Below are 17,684 nucleotides of genomic sequence, written 5' to 3' on the forward strand. Positions count from 1 at the left end.
CAATCAGATTCAGGTCTGGGGAACAGGCAGGCCAGTCCATAGTTTCAATGCCTTCATCTTGCAGGAACTGCTGACACACTCCAGCCACATGAGGTCTGGCATTGTCCTGCATTAGGAGGAACCCAGGGCCAACCGCACCAGCATATGGTCTCACAAGGGGTCTGAGGATCTCATCTCGGTACCTAATCACAGTCAGGCTACCTCTGGCGAGCACATGGAGGGCTGTGCGGCCCTCCAAAAAAATGCCACCCCACACCATTACTGGCCCACTGCCAAACCGATCATGCTGAAGGATATTGCAGGCAGCAGATAGCTCTTAAAGGCATCTCCAGACTCTGTCACGTCTGTCACATGGGCTCAGTGTGAACCTGCTTTCATCTGTGAAGAGCACAGGGCGCCAGTGGCGAATTTGCTAATCCTGGTGTTCTGTGACAAATGTCAAGCATCCTGCACAGTGTTGGGCTGTGAGCACAACCCTCATCTGTGAACATCGGGCACTCAGACCATCCTCATGGAGTGTGTTTCTAACCGTTTGTGAAGACACATGCATATTTGTGGCCTGCTGGAGGTCATTTTGCAGGGCTCTGGCAGTGCTCCTCCTGTTCCTCCTTGCACAAAGGATACGATGGCTAGCACTCAACTAAAAATTAGAATGACGGTGCTAGTGGAAGGGGCCAGTGGTCCCATAAACAATAGTTCATAAAATCACTGCACACGTACGAGTTGCAAATTATGCTTCAAGTGAGGATTTATTAATAGTGATTGCTGAAGCGACAGGCAAAATGACGTTTTGGCCAGTTAATAGTCTTGATCACATAATCACCCATTTAATTAATCATCTTAGGTCAAAGATAGTTATTATCCCTGTGGTGTAGTATTTCATACAATATGATATGGTGTATCCCCACTGGTAAAGACTGGACTTGTGTTAAAGGGAACCTGTCACCTGAATTTAGCGGGACCAGTTTTAGGTCATATGGGCGGAGTTTTCGGGTGTTTGATTCACCTTTTCCTTACCCGCTGGCTGCAATATTGGATTGAAGTTCATTCTATGTCCTCTGTTATGATCAGGTGACCTTGGAGCAGCATGAAAACTTTCACTGGAGTAGGTGGTAACTATACTGACCGCAAACCCTGATCTTAATACCGCAACTAGAAGTAGCCGTGGGGTGTGCCTAATAAAACCTAGACACCTCAACACAGCCGGAAGACTAATTACCCCTATAGATGGAAATAGGAATTCTACCTTGCCTCAGAGCAGAACCCCAAAGAATAGGAAGCCCCCCACAAATAATGACTGTGAGTAGTAGAGGAAAAGACACACGCAGGCAGGAAACAGGATTTAGCAAATGAGGCCACACTAGCTAAAAAGAAAAGGATAGGACAGGATACTAAGCGGTCAGTATTAAAAATCCTTCCAAAAAATATCCACAGCAGAAAATACAAAAACTCCACCATCTAACTAAAGATGTGGAGCGTATATCTGCAACTCCAGAGAATCCAACAAGACTGAGAAAACACTGACACAGTCTAAGCTGGACAAGAGAAAAACAAATGAATAGCACAGAATATAAGCACACTGCATGTGTGCCACAGAAAAAGAAACAGACACTTATCTTTGCTGAATTGGCAGCTAAGCAGGAGAAGCCAGAAAGTGAACCAACACTTCCCAAGAAACATTGACAACTGTCAAGGACTAATGAATCCTGCACACCTAAATATCCCAGTCAGTACTGCAATCAGCAGATACACCTGGCCAGGACTGCGACTCAGAGACAACTGCATTCCCACCTACAACCACTGGTGGGAAACTGTTGTGAATTCTGCTCTTGGGCTCCCTCCGGTGGTTATGAGTGGTAGTGCTGCTGTCTTTGGATCGCAGCATTTATCAGGTGTGTCCACTTATTGCAATTTGGACTGGGCTATTTAGTCTTGCTTGATCCTTTAGTCAGTGCCAGTTGTCCATTGTTTTTGGAGGATTCTCATCCCTACCTGGTCTCTCCTGTTTTGCTGTTCTTTTCAGCAAAGATAAGTTCTGGCTTTGGTTTTGCTGTCCACATGCTGTGGGCCTTATAGTTCAGTGCATTTTCATGTTTTGTCTTGTCCAGCTTGGTCTGTGTAAGGATTTTTTGGCAGCCAAGCTGTATCTCTGGAGATTTGTATTTTCTGTGGTGGATATTTTCTAGTGTTTTAATACTGACCGCATAGTACTCTGTCCTATTCTTTCTTTTTAGCTAGAAAGGCCTCCTTTGCTTAATCCTGTTTTCAGTCTGCGTATGTCTTTTCCCTCTCCTCTCACAGTCAATATTTGTGGGGGGCTGTCTATGCTTTGGGGATTTTCTCTGAGGCAAGATATTTTTCCCGTTTCTATCTTTAGGGGAAGTTAGTCCTTATGCTGTGTCGAGGTGTCTAGGGAGTGTTAGGTACATCCCACGGCTACTTCTAGTTGCATTGCTAGGTTCAGGGTCTGCGGTCAGTACAGGTACCACCTTCTCCAGAGTACGTCTCATGCTGCTCCTAGGCCACCAGATCATAACAGGAACCCAAAAGCAGAATTCACAACAGTCCTCCATAGTACACGCTTGTGCAAGGCATTCTTGCCAGGCGTGTACTACGGAGGACATAGAATGAACTTCAATCCAATATTACGGCCAGCATGCAGCCAGCGGGTAAGGAAAGGGTGAATCAAACACCCGAAAACCGGTCCCACCAAATTCAGTTGACAGGTTCCCTTTAAGGTGAGGTACCCAGAGTAATGGGTTCTGGATTGGACAGGGATCTATTCACAGGTGCTCACAAAAGAAGGTTCAACACAGTAGGTACTGTTGTGGAGCTGTCGATATCCGTTGGTGACAGAGTGGTAGAAGTTGACACTTCCTTGTTTCTGTTTGTGCAGACACATGCACATTTGTGGCCTGCTGGAGGTCATTTAACAGGGCTCTGGCAGTGCTCCTCCTGTTCCTCCTTGCACAAAGGCGGAGGTAGCGGTCCTGCTGCTGGGTTGTTGCCCTCCTACGGCTCCCTCCATGTCTTCTGGTGTACTGGCCTGTCTCCTGGTAGTGCCTCCAGCCTCTGGGCACTACGCTGACAGACACAGCAAACCTTCTTGCCACAGCTCGCATTGGTGTGCCATCCTGGATGAGCTGCACTACCTGAGCCACTTGTGTGGGTTGTAGAATCTGTCTCATGCTGCCACGAGTGTGAAAGCACAAACAACATTCAAAAGTGACCAAAACATCAGCCAGAAAGCATTGGTAGTGAGATATGGTCTGTGGTCCCTACCTGCAGAACCACTACTTTATTGAGTGTGTCTTGATAATTGCCAATAATTTCCATCTGCTGTCTATTCCATTTGCATGTGAAATTGATTGTCAATCAGTGTTGCTTCCTAAGTGGACAGTTTGATTTCACAGAAGAAGTTTGATTTACGTGGAGTTATAGTCTGTTGTTTAAGTGTTCCCTTTATTTTTGAGCAGTATATTTACAGAAGGTACAGCCACCACAGCAAAATGTTCCATTGCCCCTTTTGTCCAACCAGGTGCCACTTTTTCGGGGGGAAATATACGTGCTATGCACCAACTGATCCCAATAGATCTACCTCTCCTATATGTTATTGATGGCAAGGATGGGAGAAGGTCTGAGACCACAGTACCAGCAAGCAGAATGTCCCAATGTTGCTCCATCAACCTGACCTCTATTGCACAGCTATCAAAGTTGACAATATTTCTCAGAATATCTTCTTTTTTATTATTTTTTGTCTCCTCAGGTTTTAATAGGTGTGACCTTGTTTGTGACAAAATCAAAGGCCTCTTTGAGGACAGCCTAAGGGTACCGTCACACTATACGATTTACCAACGATCACGACCAGCGATACGACCTGGCCGTGATCGTTGGTAAGTCGTAGTGTGGTCGCTGGAGAGCTGTCACACAGACAGCTCTCCAGCGACCAACGATGCCGAGGTCCCCGGGTAACCAGGGTAAACATCGGGTTACTAAGCGCAGGACCGCGCTTAGTAACCCGATGTTTACCCTGGTTACCAGCGTAAAAAAAAAAAACAGTACATACTTACATTCCGGTGTCTGTCCCTTGCCTTCTGCTTCCCGCACTCACTGACTGCCGGCCGTAAAGTGAAAGCACAGCACAGCGGTGACGTCACCGCTGTGCTCTGCTTTCACTTTACGGCCGGCAGTCAGTGAGTGCGGGAAGCAGACGGCAAGGGACCTGACGGACACCGGAATGTATGTATGTACTGTTTTTTTTTTTTTTACATTTACGCTGGTAACCAGGGTAAACATCGGGTTACTAAGCGCGGCCCTGCGCTTAGTAACCCGATGTTTACCCTGGTTACAAGCGAACGCATCGCTAGATCGGTGTCACACACACCGATCTAGCGATGACAGCGGGAGATCCAGCGACGAAAGAATGTTCCAAACGATCTGCTACGACGTACGATTCTCAGCAGGATCCCTAATCGCTGCTGCGTGTCAGACACAGCGATATCGTATGGATATCGCTGGAACGTCACGAATCGTACCGTCGTAGCGACAAAAGTGCCACTGTGTGACGGTACCCTTAGGATAGCCTCTCTGGAGGAACCTGTCCCTGAAGTGGCAAGCTTGAGTGTGAAAAAGTGTCTGTGTGGAACAATTCCTCTTAACATGCAAATACTGGCCCTTAGGGATTCCTCTCTTTAGGCCATTTATTCCATGGCACATTACATGTGAGGAGGGGTGTAAATAATAAAAACAAGTACAGTAATCTTAAACAATACAAGTCACGACTGGTAGAGGAGAAGAGAAGACCCTGCCTGTGAGGGCTCACAATCTACAAGGGATGGGTGAGGATACAGTAGGCGAGGATAGAGCTGGTTGTGCAGTGGCTTAGTCAATTGGTGGTTGCTGCAGGTTGTAGGCTTGTCGGAAGAGGTAGATCTTCAGGTTCTTTTTGAAGGTTTCCATGGTAGGCGAGAGTCTGATATGTTGTGGTAGAGAGTTCCAGAGTAGGGGTGATGCGCCGGAGAAATCTTGTATGCGATTGTGGGAAGAGGAGATAAGAGGGAGATCTTGTGAGGATCGGAGGTTGCGTGTAGGTAAGTACCGGGTGATGAGGTCACAGATGTATGAAGGAGACAGGTTGTGGATGGTTAGGGTTTTGAATTGGAGTCTTTGGGAAATGGGAGCCAGTGCAGGGATAGACAGAGGGGAGGGGCAGGGGAATTGCTGGGGGGGGCAGGAGGATTAGTCGTTGGTAAGCAGAGTTTAGAATAGATTGGAGGGGTGCGAGAGAGTTAGAGGGGAGGCCACAGAGCAGGAGGTTGCAGTAGTCAAGGCGGGAGGTGATGAGGTCATGGACTAGGGTTGTTGCAGATTTTTTGTTGAGGAATGTACGGATCCGTGAAATATTTCTGAGTTGAAGTCAGCACAAAGTGGAAATGGCTAGGATATGTGGTTTGAAGGAGAGATCAGTGTCCAGCATTACCCTGAGGCAGCAGGCTTGTGGGACTGGGGAGAGTGGGCAGCCATTTAGTTTAAGCCCTTTCTGACATCTGATGTACTATCCCGTCAAGGTGGGGTGGGCCCGTATGACCACCGACGGGATAGTACGTCATACACGATCGGCCGCACTCACAGGGGGAGCGCGGCCGATCGCGGCCGGGTGTCGGCTGCCTCTCGCAGCTGACATCCGGCACTATATGCCAGGAGCTGTCACGGACTGCCCCCGGCACATTAACCCCCGACACACCGCGATCAAACATGATCGTGGTGTGCAGGGAAGCATCGCGCAGGGAGGGGGCTCCCTGCGTGCTTCCCTGAGACCCCCGCAGCAACGCAATGTGATCGCGTTGCTGCGAGGGTCTCCTTACCTCCCTCCCTGCAGCAGGCCTGGATCCAATATGGCCGCGGCATCCGGGTCCTGCAGGGAGGGAGGTGGCTTACCAAGTGCCTGCTCAGAGCAGGCGCTTGGTAAGCCTGCAGTGCTCTAACTCAGATCGCTGATCTGACAGATTGCTGTGCAATCTGTCAGATCAACGATTTGTGATGTCCCCCCCCCCTGGGATAAAGTAAAAAAGTTTAAAAAAAAATTTCCAAATGTGTAAAAAAAAAAAAAAAAAAAATCCTAAATAATAATAAAAAAATATATATATTATTCCCATAAATACATTTCTTTATCTAAATAATAAAAAAAACAATAAAAGTACACATATTTAGTATCGCCGCGTCCGTAACGACCCGACCTATAAAACTGTCCCACTAGTTAACCCCTTCAGTAAACACCGTAAGAAAAAAAAAAAAAAACGAGGCAAAAAACAACGCTTTATTATCATACTGCCAAACAAAAAGTGGAATAACACGCGATCAAAAAGACAGATATAAATAACAATGGTACCGATGAAAACGTCATCTTATCCCGCAAAAAACGAGCCGCCATACAGCATCATCAGCAAAAAAATAAAAAAGTTATAGTCCTGAGAATAAAGCGATGCAAAAATAATTATTTTTTCTATAAAATAGTTTTTATCGTATAAAAGCGCCAAAACATAAAAAAATGATATAAATGAGGTATCGCTGTAATCGTACTGACCCGAAGAATAAAACTGCTACATCAGGTTTACCAAACGCAGATTGGTATAAACGCCTCCCCCAAAAGAAATTCATGAATAGCTGGTTTTTGGTCATTCTGCCTCACAAAAATCGGAATAAAAAGCGATCAAAAAATGTCACGTGTCAGAAAATGTTACCAATAAAAACGTCAACTCATCCTGCAAAAAACAAGACCTCACATGACTCTGTGGACCAAAATATGGAAAAATTATAGCTCTCAAAATGTGGTAACGCAAAAAATATTTTTTGCAATAAAAAGCGTCTTTCAGTGTGTGACGGCTGCCAATCATAAAAATCCGCTAAAAAAACCCGCTATAAAAGTAGACCATTCCATCTAAGTCTGCATTCCAAATGGCGCTCCTTCCCTTCTGAGCCCTCTAATGCGCCCAAACAGTGGTTCCCCCCCACATATGGGGTATCAGCGCACTCAGGACAAATTGGACAACAAATTTTGGTGTCGAATTTCTCCTCTTACCCTCGGGAAAATACAAAACTAAGGGCTAAAAAATGATTTTTGGGGGAAAGTTTTTTTTTTTAATTTTCACGGCTCTGCGTTATAAACTGTAGTGAAACACTTGGGGGTTCAAAGCTCTCACAACACATCTAGATGAGTTCCTTAGGGGGTCTACTTTCCAAAATGGTGTCACTTGTGGGGGGTTTCTACTGTTTAGGCACATCAGGGGCTCTCCAAACACGACATGGCGTCCGATCTCAATTCCAGCCAATTCTACATTGAAAAAGTAAAATGGCACTCCTTCTCTTGCAAGCTCTGCGGTGCGCCCAAACAGTGGTTTACCCCCACATATGGGGTATTGACTTATTCAGGAGAAATTGCACAACAAAATAACAAAATTTATGGTTACATTTCTGTTTTTACACTTGTGAAAATAAAAAAATGGTTCTGAAGTAAAATGTTTGCAAAAAAAATTTAAATTTTCATTTTTTCCTTACACATTGTTTCAGTTCCTGTGAAGCACGTAAATGGTTAATAAACTTCTTGAATGTGGTTTTGAGCACCTTGAGGGGTGCAGTTTTCACGGCTCTGCGTTAGAAACTGTAGTGAAACACTTGGGGGCTCAAAGTTCTCACAACACATCTAGATAAGTTCCTTGGGGGGTCTAGTTTCCAATATGGGGTCACTTGTGGGGGGTTTCTACTGTTTAGGTGCATTAGGGGCTCTGCAAACTCAATGTGACGCCTGCAGACCATTCCATCTAAGTCTGCATTCCAAATGGCACTCCTTCCCTTCCGAGCCCTCCCACGCCTCCAAACGGTGGTTCCCCCCACATATGGGGTAATAGCGCACTCAGGAGAAATTCGACCCCAAAAGTTGTTGTCCAATTTGTCCTGTTACCCTCGGGAAAATACAAAACTGGGGGCTAAAAAATAATTTTTGTGGGAAAAAAATGTTGTTTTATTTTTACGGCTCTGCATTATAAACTTCTGTGAAGCCCTTGGTGGGTCAAAGCGCTCACGACACATCTAGATAAGTTCCTTAGGGGGTCTACTTTCCAAAATGGTGTCACTTGTGGGGGGTTTCAATGTTTAGGCACCTCAGTGGCTCTCCAAACGCAACATGGCATACCCCACATATCGGGTATCGGCGTACTCAGGACAAATTGTACAACAACTTTTGGAGTCCAATTTCTTCTCTTACCCTTGGGAAAATAAAAAATTGGGAGCGAAAAGATAATTTTTGTGAAAAAATATGATTTTTTATTTTTACGGTTCTGCATTATAAACTTCTGTGAAGCACTTGGTGGGTCAAAGTGCTCACCACACCTCTAGGTAAGTTCCTTAGGGGGTCTACTTTCCAAAATGATGTCACTTGTGGGGGGTTTCAATGTTTAGGCACATCAGTGGCCCTCCAAACGCAACATGGCGTCCCATCTCAATTCCGGTCAATTTTGCATTGAAAAGTCAAACGGCGCTCCTTCCCTTCCGAGCTCTCCCATGCGCTGAAACAGTGGTTTACCCCCACATATGGGGTATCAGCGTACTCAGGACAAATTGTACAACAACTTTTTGGGTCCAATTTCTTCTCTTACCCTTGGGAAAATAAAAATTGGGGGCGAAAAGATAATTTTTGTGAAAAAATATGATTTTTTATTTTTACGGTTCTGCATTATAAACTTCTGTAAAGCACTTGGTGGGTCAAAGTGCTCACCACACCTCTAGATAAGTTCCTTAGGGGGTCTACTTTCCAAAATGGTGTCACTTGTGTGAGATTTCAATGTTTAGGCACATCAGGGGCTCTCCAAACGCAACATGGTGTCCCATCTCGATTCCAGTCAATTTTGCATTGAAAAGTCAAATGGCTCTCCTTCGCTTCCGAGCTCTGTCATGCGCCCAAACAGTGGTTTACCCCCACATATGGGGTATCGGTGTACTCAGGACAAATTGTACAACAACTTTTGGGGTCCATTTTCTCCTGTTACCCTTGGTAAAATAAAACAAATTAGAGCTGAAGTAAATTTTTTGTGAAAAAAAGTTAAATGTTCATTTCTATTTAAACATTCCAAAAATTCCTGTGAAGCACCAGAAGGGTTAATAAACTTCTTGAATATGGTTTTGAGCACCTTGAGGGGTGCAGTTTTTAGAATGGTGTCACACTTGGGTATTTTCTATCATATAGACCCCTCAAAATTACTTCAAATGAGATGTGGTCCCTTAAAAAAAATGGTGTTGAAAAAATGAGAAATTGCTGGTCAACTTTTAACCCTTATAACTCCCTAACAAAAAAAATTTTTGGTTCCAAAATTGTGCTGATGTAAAGTAGACATGTGGGAAATGTTACTTATCAAGTATTTTGTGTGACATATCTCTGTGATTTAATTACATAAAAATTCAAAGTTGGAAAATTGAGAAATTTTCAAAATTTTTGCCAAATTTCTGTTTTTTCACAAATAAACACAGGTAATATCAAAGAAATTTTAACACTATCATGAAGTACAGTATATGTCATGAGAAAACAATGTCAGAATCACTGGGATCCGTTGAAGCGTTCCAGAGTTATAACCTCATAAAGGGACAGTGGTCAGAATTGTAAAAATTGGCCCGGTCATTAACGTGCAAACCACCCTTGGGGGTAAAGGGGTTAATGGATAGGTCCGTTGGGGGGGTCGAGTGAGATGGGGTAAAGATGATGAATTCTGTTTTGTCCATATTAAGTTTTAGAAATCTAGCAGAAAAGAGTAGTGTTGCTTAACCTGTTGGTTAATAGGTTAATAGGTCATCGGTGACCTTAGTTAGGGCAGTTTAAGTGGAGTGGTGTGGCCGGAAGCCAGATTGTAAGCAGTCGAAGAGGGAGCAAGAATAGAGGTGGGAGGACTTTTCAAGATGGATGTGTTGTTCCAGTAGTTTTGAGGCATAGGGGAGAAGTGATATAGGGTGATAGCTAGATTCAGACGAAGGGTCAAGAGAGGACTTTTAAGGATAGGTGTGTTTGAGGCATGTTTAACCCCTTACTGACATCGGACGTACTATTACGCCGATGTCAGCATCCTCCGCTTTGATCCGGGCTCTGGCAGTGAGCCAACCTCAAAGCTGGGACAAAACAGCTGACATGTGCCCGCAATAGCGGCGGGTGTAATTGCGATACACCCGGCTATTTTAACTAGTTAAATGCCGCTGTCAAACGCTGACAGCGGCATTTAACAAGCGCTTCCGGCCATCTGGCCGGAAATGCGTGCATTGGTGACCCCCGTCACGTGATCGGCCATCATCGCTGTGTCGGCATGACAACCAGAGGTCTCCTAGAGCAGGGGTGTCAAACTGCATTCCTCGAGGGCCGCAAACCATGCGTGTTTTCAAGATTTCCTTAGCTTTGCTCAAGGTGCTGTAATCATTATGTGTGTAGGTGATTAAATTATCACCTGTGCAGTACAAAGAAATCCTGAAAACATGACCTGTTTGCAGCCCTTGAGGAATGCAGTTTGACACCCCTGTCCTAGAGACCTCTATGGTTGTTGATGCCGGATTGCTGTGAGTGCCACCCTGTGGTCGGCGTTCATAGCAAGTCAGCAATTCAGCTACATAGAGGCAATCTGAGCTGCGGCAGCTTCTAGCCTCCCATGGAGGCTATTGAAGCATGCCAAAAGTAAAAAAAAATATGAAAAAAATATATAAAAGATCAAATCACACCCCCCTTTTGCCCCATTCAAAATAATACAATAAGAATACATTCAAACCTACACATATTTGGTATCGCCACTTTCAGAATTCCCCAATCTATCAATAAAAAAAAGGATTAACCTGATCGCTAACTGGCATAGCGAGAAAAAAATCAAAACGATAGAATTACGTTTTTTTGATCTCCCCAACATTGCATTGAAATGTAATAACCAGCGATCAAAAGATCATATCTGCACAGAAATGGTATCATTTGGTAAAAAAGTCAGCTCCGCACGCAAAATATAAGCCCTCACCCAACCCAAAATCACGGAAAATGAAGACGCTGCGGCTATCGGATAATGGCGCAATTTATTAATTTTTTTAGCAAACTTTGTAAAAAAAAATTACCACTTACATAAAAAAGAATGTTTGGTGTCTATGAACTCGTAATGACCTGGAGAATCATAATGACAGGTCAGTTTTAGCATTTAGTAAACCTAGCAAAAAAGCCAAACAAAAAACAAGTGTGGGATTTTACTTTTTTTTGATACAGGAAAGAAATATATCTTGGTACCGTGTTAGCCAGTGGATAGAAAAATATTTAGAATTGAGAGTCCTCAGTGGTTGATACCTTTTAATGGCTAACTGAAAAGATGGTAACAAATTGCAAGCTTTCGAGACTACACAGGTCTCTTCATCAGGCAAAGACTAAAACAAATTCTGAAGAATCACATATTTATGCACAACATAGTATAGGAAAAAAAAAAAAAAAAAGGGGAAAAAAAAAAAAAAAAAAAACATGGATAAGCCAGGTGACATGAAGCAGAATTACCATGGGTGATAAACAGTTACGTCCATAAATATTGGGCCAATTCTTAGATAAGGATTGTTTTATTGTCCTGTGATTAGGGTCTCTGTTTTAATGACCCTTCATGGTCTGAGGGGCAAGTTCCTTAGTTGATGTAAAAAGACATAAATCCATGTGACACATTCATTCCTGCATTAAGAGTGTCAAAGGTCGTCATCAGTTTATATTCCCAGACTCTCCTGTCTTTCTGCGATTTGAAGTTTCCTTTCAAAATCAAATCGCAGAAAGACAGGAGAGTCTGGGAATATAAACTGATGACGACCTTTGACACTCTTAATGCAGGAATGAATGTGTCACATGGATTTATGTCTTTTTACATCAACTAAGGAACTTGCCCCTCAGACCATGAAGGGTCATTAAAACAGAGACCCTAATCACAGGACAATAAAACAATCCTTATCTAAGAATTGGCCCAATATTTATGGACGTAACTGTTTATCACCCATGGTAATTCTGCTTCATGTCACCTGGCTTATCCATGGTTTTTTTTTTTTTTTTTTTTTTCCCCTTTTTTTTTTTTTTTCCTATACTATGTTGTGCATAAATATGTGATTCTTCAGAATTTGTTTTAGTCTTTGCCTGATGAAGAGACCTGTGTAGTCTCGAAAGCTTGCAATTTGTTACCATCTTTTCAGTTAGCCATTAAAAGGTATCAACCACTGAGGACTCTCAATTCTAAATATTTTACTTTTTTTTGCAATTTCACCGCACTTGGAATTTTTTTCCCGTTTTCTGTTACACGACATGGCAAAACCAATGGTAACCTTCAAAAGTACAACCCCTCCCGCAAAAAAATAAGACATCACATGGCCATATTGATGGAAAAATATAAAAGTTATGGTTCTGGAAAGAAGAGGAGCGAAAAATGAAAATGCAAAACCAAAAAAAGCTCTGGGGGGAAGGGGTTAAAGATAGAGGGCAAAACACCAGTTGTTAGTGATAGGTTGAAGAGATGGGTTATGGTTGGGATGAAGACTGTGGTGAGGTTTGGGATGAAGTGGGATGGGAATGGGTCAAGTGCACAGGTGGTGAGATGTAATCTGGAGAGTAGAGAGGAGAGTCGATATTCTTTAATGGTGGAGACGTTGGTCTTGGAGGAGGAGGGCTGGGCAGTTACGAGGCTCTGGGGTTGTCGACCAAAACTGTCTCTGATATTATCAATCTTCTGCTTGAAAAATGGTTTATATTGAAAAAAATGTATATTAATATACAAAAAATTAATTGAATCTTCATGAATCTCTGAGGTAAACCTAAGTCCAAGTTCATTGTTATTTAATTCCTGAACAAATAAATTAAACAAGGGGGTGTCACCAATCCAAACAATTATGAAATCATCTATGTAGCGCCCCAGAATAATAGCTAGAGTGAGATAGGGGTAGAAGGGTCAGCCATTGATAGTGGGAGCGCCAATGCGCAGGTTTTAGGGTGCCAACCCTCACAATCCAGTCATATAAAAAATAATGAAGTTTATACTCACCTCATCCTGATTTCCTGTACCGCAGCCTCCATCTTCTCTTCCGGCCTGCAGAGCGGTGCGAGACAATGACGTTTTCACGGTATGCAGCTTATGAGACTGTAAGTGATGCGCGCTGCTGCCACCGCATCACAACACAGTAACTCAGACACGACCACGCACAGTTTGCTTTGCTGTGCGTGGCCACCAGGTGGCTGGCCTTACACAGCTGTTCACAGAGGCAAGGAGCAGGGATTCTGAGGTATAAGGCTGGCGTCACACCCAGCGTAAAACAATACGGTCCGTATATTACGGCCGTAATACGCTGAAAAGTCCCGAAAATAGTGGTCCGTAGCTCCTCCGTAGGCAGGGTGTGTCAGCGTTTTTTGCGCATGGCATCCTCCGTATGTAATCCGTATGGCATCCGTACTGCGTGGTTTTCTCGCAGGCTTGCGAAACCAACATACCGCTATAGAAGTGATCCATGTGTCCCAAAAAAAAATATATATATATACTGTCTATATATATATATATATATATATATATATATATATATATATATATGTCAGTAGACACATATATGTATATATATTAATATTTATTCCAGCGCTATACAGCTTGAAAGCCGGTAATTCAATTACCGGCTTTTTCTTTCTCCTTCCTAAACCCGACATGATTTGAGACATGGTTTACATACAGTAAACCAAGTCTTCTCTCCATTTTTTTTGCAGATTCCACACTACTAATGTTAGTAGTGTGTATCTGCAAAATTTGGCCGCTCTATCTACTAAATTAAAGGGTTAAATGTCGGAAAAAATTGGCGTGGGCTCCCGCGCAATTTTCTCCGCCAGAGTAGTAAAGCCAGTGACTGAGGGCAGATATTAATAGCCTGGAGAGGGTCCATGGTTATTGGCCCCCCCCCCTGGCTAAAAACATCTGCACCCAGCCACCCCAGAAAAGGCACATCTGGAAGATGCGCCTATTCTGGCACTTGGCCACTCTCTTCCCATTCCCGTGTAGCGGTGGGATATGGGGTAATGAAGGGTTAATGCCACCTTGCTATTGTAAGGTGACATTAAGCCAAATTAATAATGGAGAGGCGTCAATTATGACACCTATCCATTATTAATCCAATTGTAGTAAAGGGTTAAATAAAACACAAACACATTATTTAAAATTATTTTAATGAAATAAAAACAATGGTTGTTGGAGTATTTTATTCTACGCCCAATCCAGTCACTGAAGACCCTCGTTCTGTAACAAAAAAAACATAATAAACCAACAATATCCTTACCCTCCGCAGATCTGTAACGTCCAACGATGTAAATCCATCTGAAGGGGTTAAAATAATTTGCATCCACGAGCTTTGCTAATGCAATGATGCTCATGGCTGCAAAAACCCTGGAAAATGAAGGTAAAGTAGGTCAATGACCAATATTTACCTTCATTTGCGGTGAGGCGCCCTCTGCTGGTTGTCCTCATATGAACTCGAGCCTGGGAGCTTTCTAGGAAAGTTCCCACGATCTAGGAACAACCAGCAGAGGGCGCCTCACCGCAAATGAAGGTAAATATAGGTCATTGACCTACTTTACCTTCATTTTCCGGGGTTTTTGCAGCCATGAGCATCATTGCATTAGCAAAGCTCGTGGATGCAAATTATTTTAACCCCTTCAGATGGATTTACATCGTTGGACGTAACAGATCTGCGGAGGGTAAGGATATTGTTGGTTTATTATGGTTTTTTTTGTTACAGAACGAGGGTCTTCAGTGACTGGATTGGGCGTAGAATAAAATACTCCAACAACCATTGTTTTTATTTCATTAAAATAATTTTAAATAATGTGTTTGTGTTTTATTTAACCGTTTACTACAATTGGATTAATAATGGATAGGTGTCATAATTGACGCCTCTCCATTATTAATTTGGCTTAATGTCACCTTACAATAGCAAGGTGGCATTAACCCTTCATTACCCCATATCCCACCGCTACACGGGAATGGGAAGAGAGTGGCCAAGTGCCAGAATAGGCGCATCTTCCAGATGTGCCTTTTCTGGGGTGGCTGGGGGCAGATGTTTTTTAGCCGGGGGGGGGGGGGGGGGGGGGCAATAACCGCGGACCCTCTCCAGGCTATTAATATCTGCCCTCAGTCACTGGCTTTACTACTCTGGCGGAGAAAATTGCGCGGGAGCCCACGCCAATTTTTTCCGCCATTTAACCCTTTAATTTAGTAGATAGAACGGCCAAATTTTGCAGATACACACTACTAACATTAGTAGTGTGGAATCTGCAAAAAAAATGGAGAGAAGACATGGTTTACTGTATGTAAACCATGTCTCAAATCATGTCGGGTTTATGAAAGAGAAAGAAAAAGCCGGTAATTGAATTACCGGCTTTCAAGCTGTCTAGCGCTGGAATAAATATTAATATATATACATATATGTGTCTCAATGACATATATATATACCTATTCTATGTGTAGACATTAATTCTACCTATTCTTCTGTAAGCTGTCAGTGTGATTTTACTGTACACCGCACTGAATTACCGGCTTTTCTCTCTAACACCGCTGCGTATTTCTCGCAAGTCACACTGCTTGTCCGTGTGTAATCCGTATTTTTCACGCTTCCATAGACTTTCATTGGCATATTTCTTGCGCAGTACGGTGACAAACGCAGTATGCTGCGATTTTGTACGGCCGTAGAAAGCCGTATAATACTGTTCAGTTTAATACGGCAGATAGGAGCAGGGGCATAGAGAATAATTGTGCCGTATGTTTTGCGAGTTTTACGGACGTAGTTTCTGCGCTCTTACGTCCGTAAAACTCGCAAGTGTGACGCCGGCCTAAGACAAAAGTAGTTTATCAAAACTGGCGTTCATGACATGATAACGTAAAAAGTCACAAAACTGTAGCGCAGCTTTGTTTTGGACCAAACTTTTGTGACTTTTCAAAGCTTTTTAAGCCTGAATTCTGACATAAAAGCTTTGATGATCTAGGCTCTGTATTACAGCTCTCAATTGTCCTGGATTCAGCGGCACTTGCAGTCTTGCTAGGTCAGGGCTTTGTCTCAATTTCCACTCATTCTCTCAATTCAAAGTCTTCCCTCAGCATCTTCATCGCTCTGTAACTCCTCCTCTTTGGTAGGCAGAATCGCCGTCTCTGCACTGCACACACTTACAATTAATTAAACAAGCCTCTTATTTTCTAGTAATCTGACCTTACCGGGAATCAAATCAACAATCTACATCATTGTAGTAAACCTACAAAAAGCAAAATGAACATAAACCCTGCTGTAACAAAATACCGTAAGTAAAAAGCAAAAGTGCATTTACTCTAAATAACACAGGGTTCTTAGGCCGGGTTCACACTGCGTTCAGTGTCTCCGTTAAACGGACTACGTTACACCGCAGCATAACGTGGTGTAACGTAGTCCGTTAACGCCGCCATTGAATGCAATGTCTGATGCATCGCTAGCACACGCCCACCATGGGCGTGCGCTAGCGATGTGCCGTCATTGAGTGACGACCCGAGACCCGGGCTGCAGCATTTCCGGGTCCGTCACTGCTAGCGCAGATGGAGCTAGCGGATGCTCCATCTGTGCTAGCGCTGTGCCAAAGTCGGCACTTGCGTTAGCACAGTCTGTTAACGTATGCGTTGAGCGGACTGCACTAACGCAATGTGAACCTAGCCTTAGTAACACGGTTTTTGATTTAAAAAAAATAGCATAATAGCCATCCCACCGTTGGCAAGGTGACCCCGTTCAGATTTACATTTAAATAGCTTCCCAAGGCTGGTGTCCTCAGTTTAGGACCCGTTTCTTTGTTTGCCCTTATTCACACACTGAGGTCAACTCTGACACATGGTAAAGTTTTTAATATTAGACATACAGTATTTTGATCAAAAACACAGTGAACCTTATGTTATTTAACCCCTTAGCGACCGCCGATACGCCTTTTAACGGCGGCCGCTAAGGGTACTTAAACCACAGCTCCGTTAATTAACGGCGCTGTGGAAAAAGTAAATAGCGCCCCCCGGAGTCGGATTTTCTCCGGGGTCTCGGCTGCCGGGGGTAGCCGAGACCCCAGAGAACATGATTCGGGGGGTTTTTTACCCACCCCGCTTTTGTGATCGCCGGTAATTAACCGTTTACCGGCGATCGCAAAAAAAAAAAAAAAGCGATTTCTTTTTAATTTCTCTGTCCTCCGATGTGATCGCACATCAGAGGACAGAGAAAAGGGGAGAAAAGGGGTCCCAGATAGCCCCCCTATACTCACCTGTCTCCCCCGATGCTCCTCGTGGCTCCCGGTGGGCGCCGCCATCTTCAAAATGGCGGGCGCATGCGCAGTGCGCCCGCCGGCCGGCCCCGGGAGAATCTTTGGGGTCTCGGCTACCGGGGGTAGCCGAGACCCCAAAGAGCATGATCGGGGTCGGTTTTACCGACCCCTGTTTTGCAATCGCCGGTAATTAACTGTTTACCGGCGACCGCAAAAAAAAAAAAAAAAAGCTAAGTGTAATTCTTTGTCCTCTGATGTGATCGCACATCAGAGGACAGAGAAATAGGGGGATTCGGGGACCCTATCATACTTACCGGTGTCCCTGGGTCCTCCTGCTGCTCCTCCTGGCCGCCGGCGTCTTCTGGGGAAAAGA

This window comes from Ranitomeya imitator, chromosome 1 (genome assembly GCF_032444005.1).
Source record: "Ranitomeya imitator isolate aRanImi1 chromosome 1, aRanImi1.pri, whole genome shotgun sequence".
Classification (NCBI taxonomy): domain Eukaryota; kingdom Metazoa; phylum Chordata; class Amphibia; order Anura; family Dendrobatidae; genus Ranitomeya; species Ranitomeya imitator.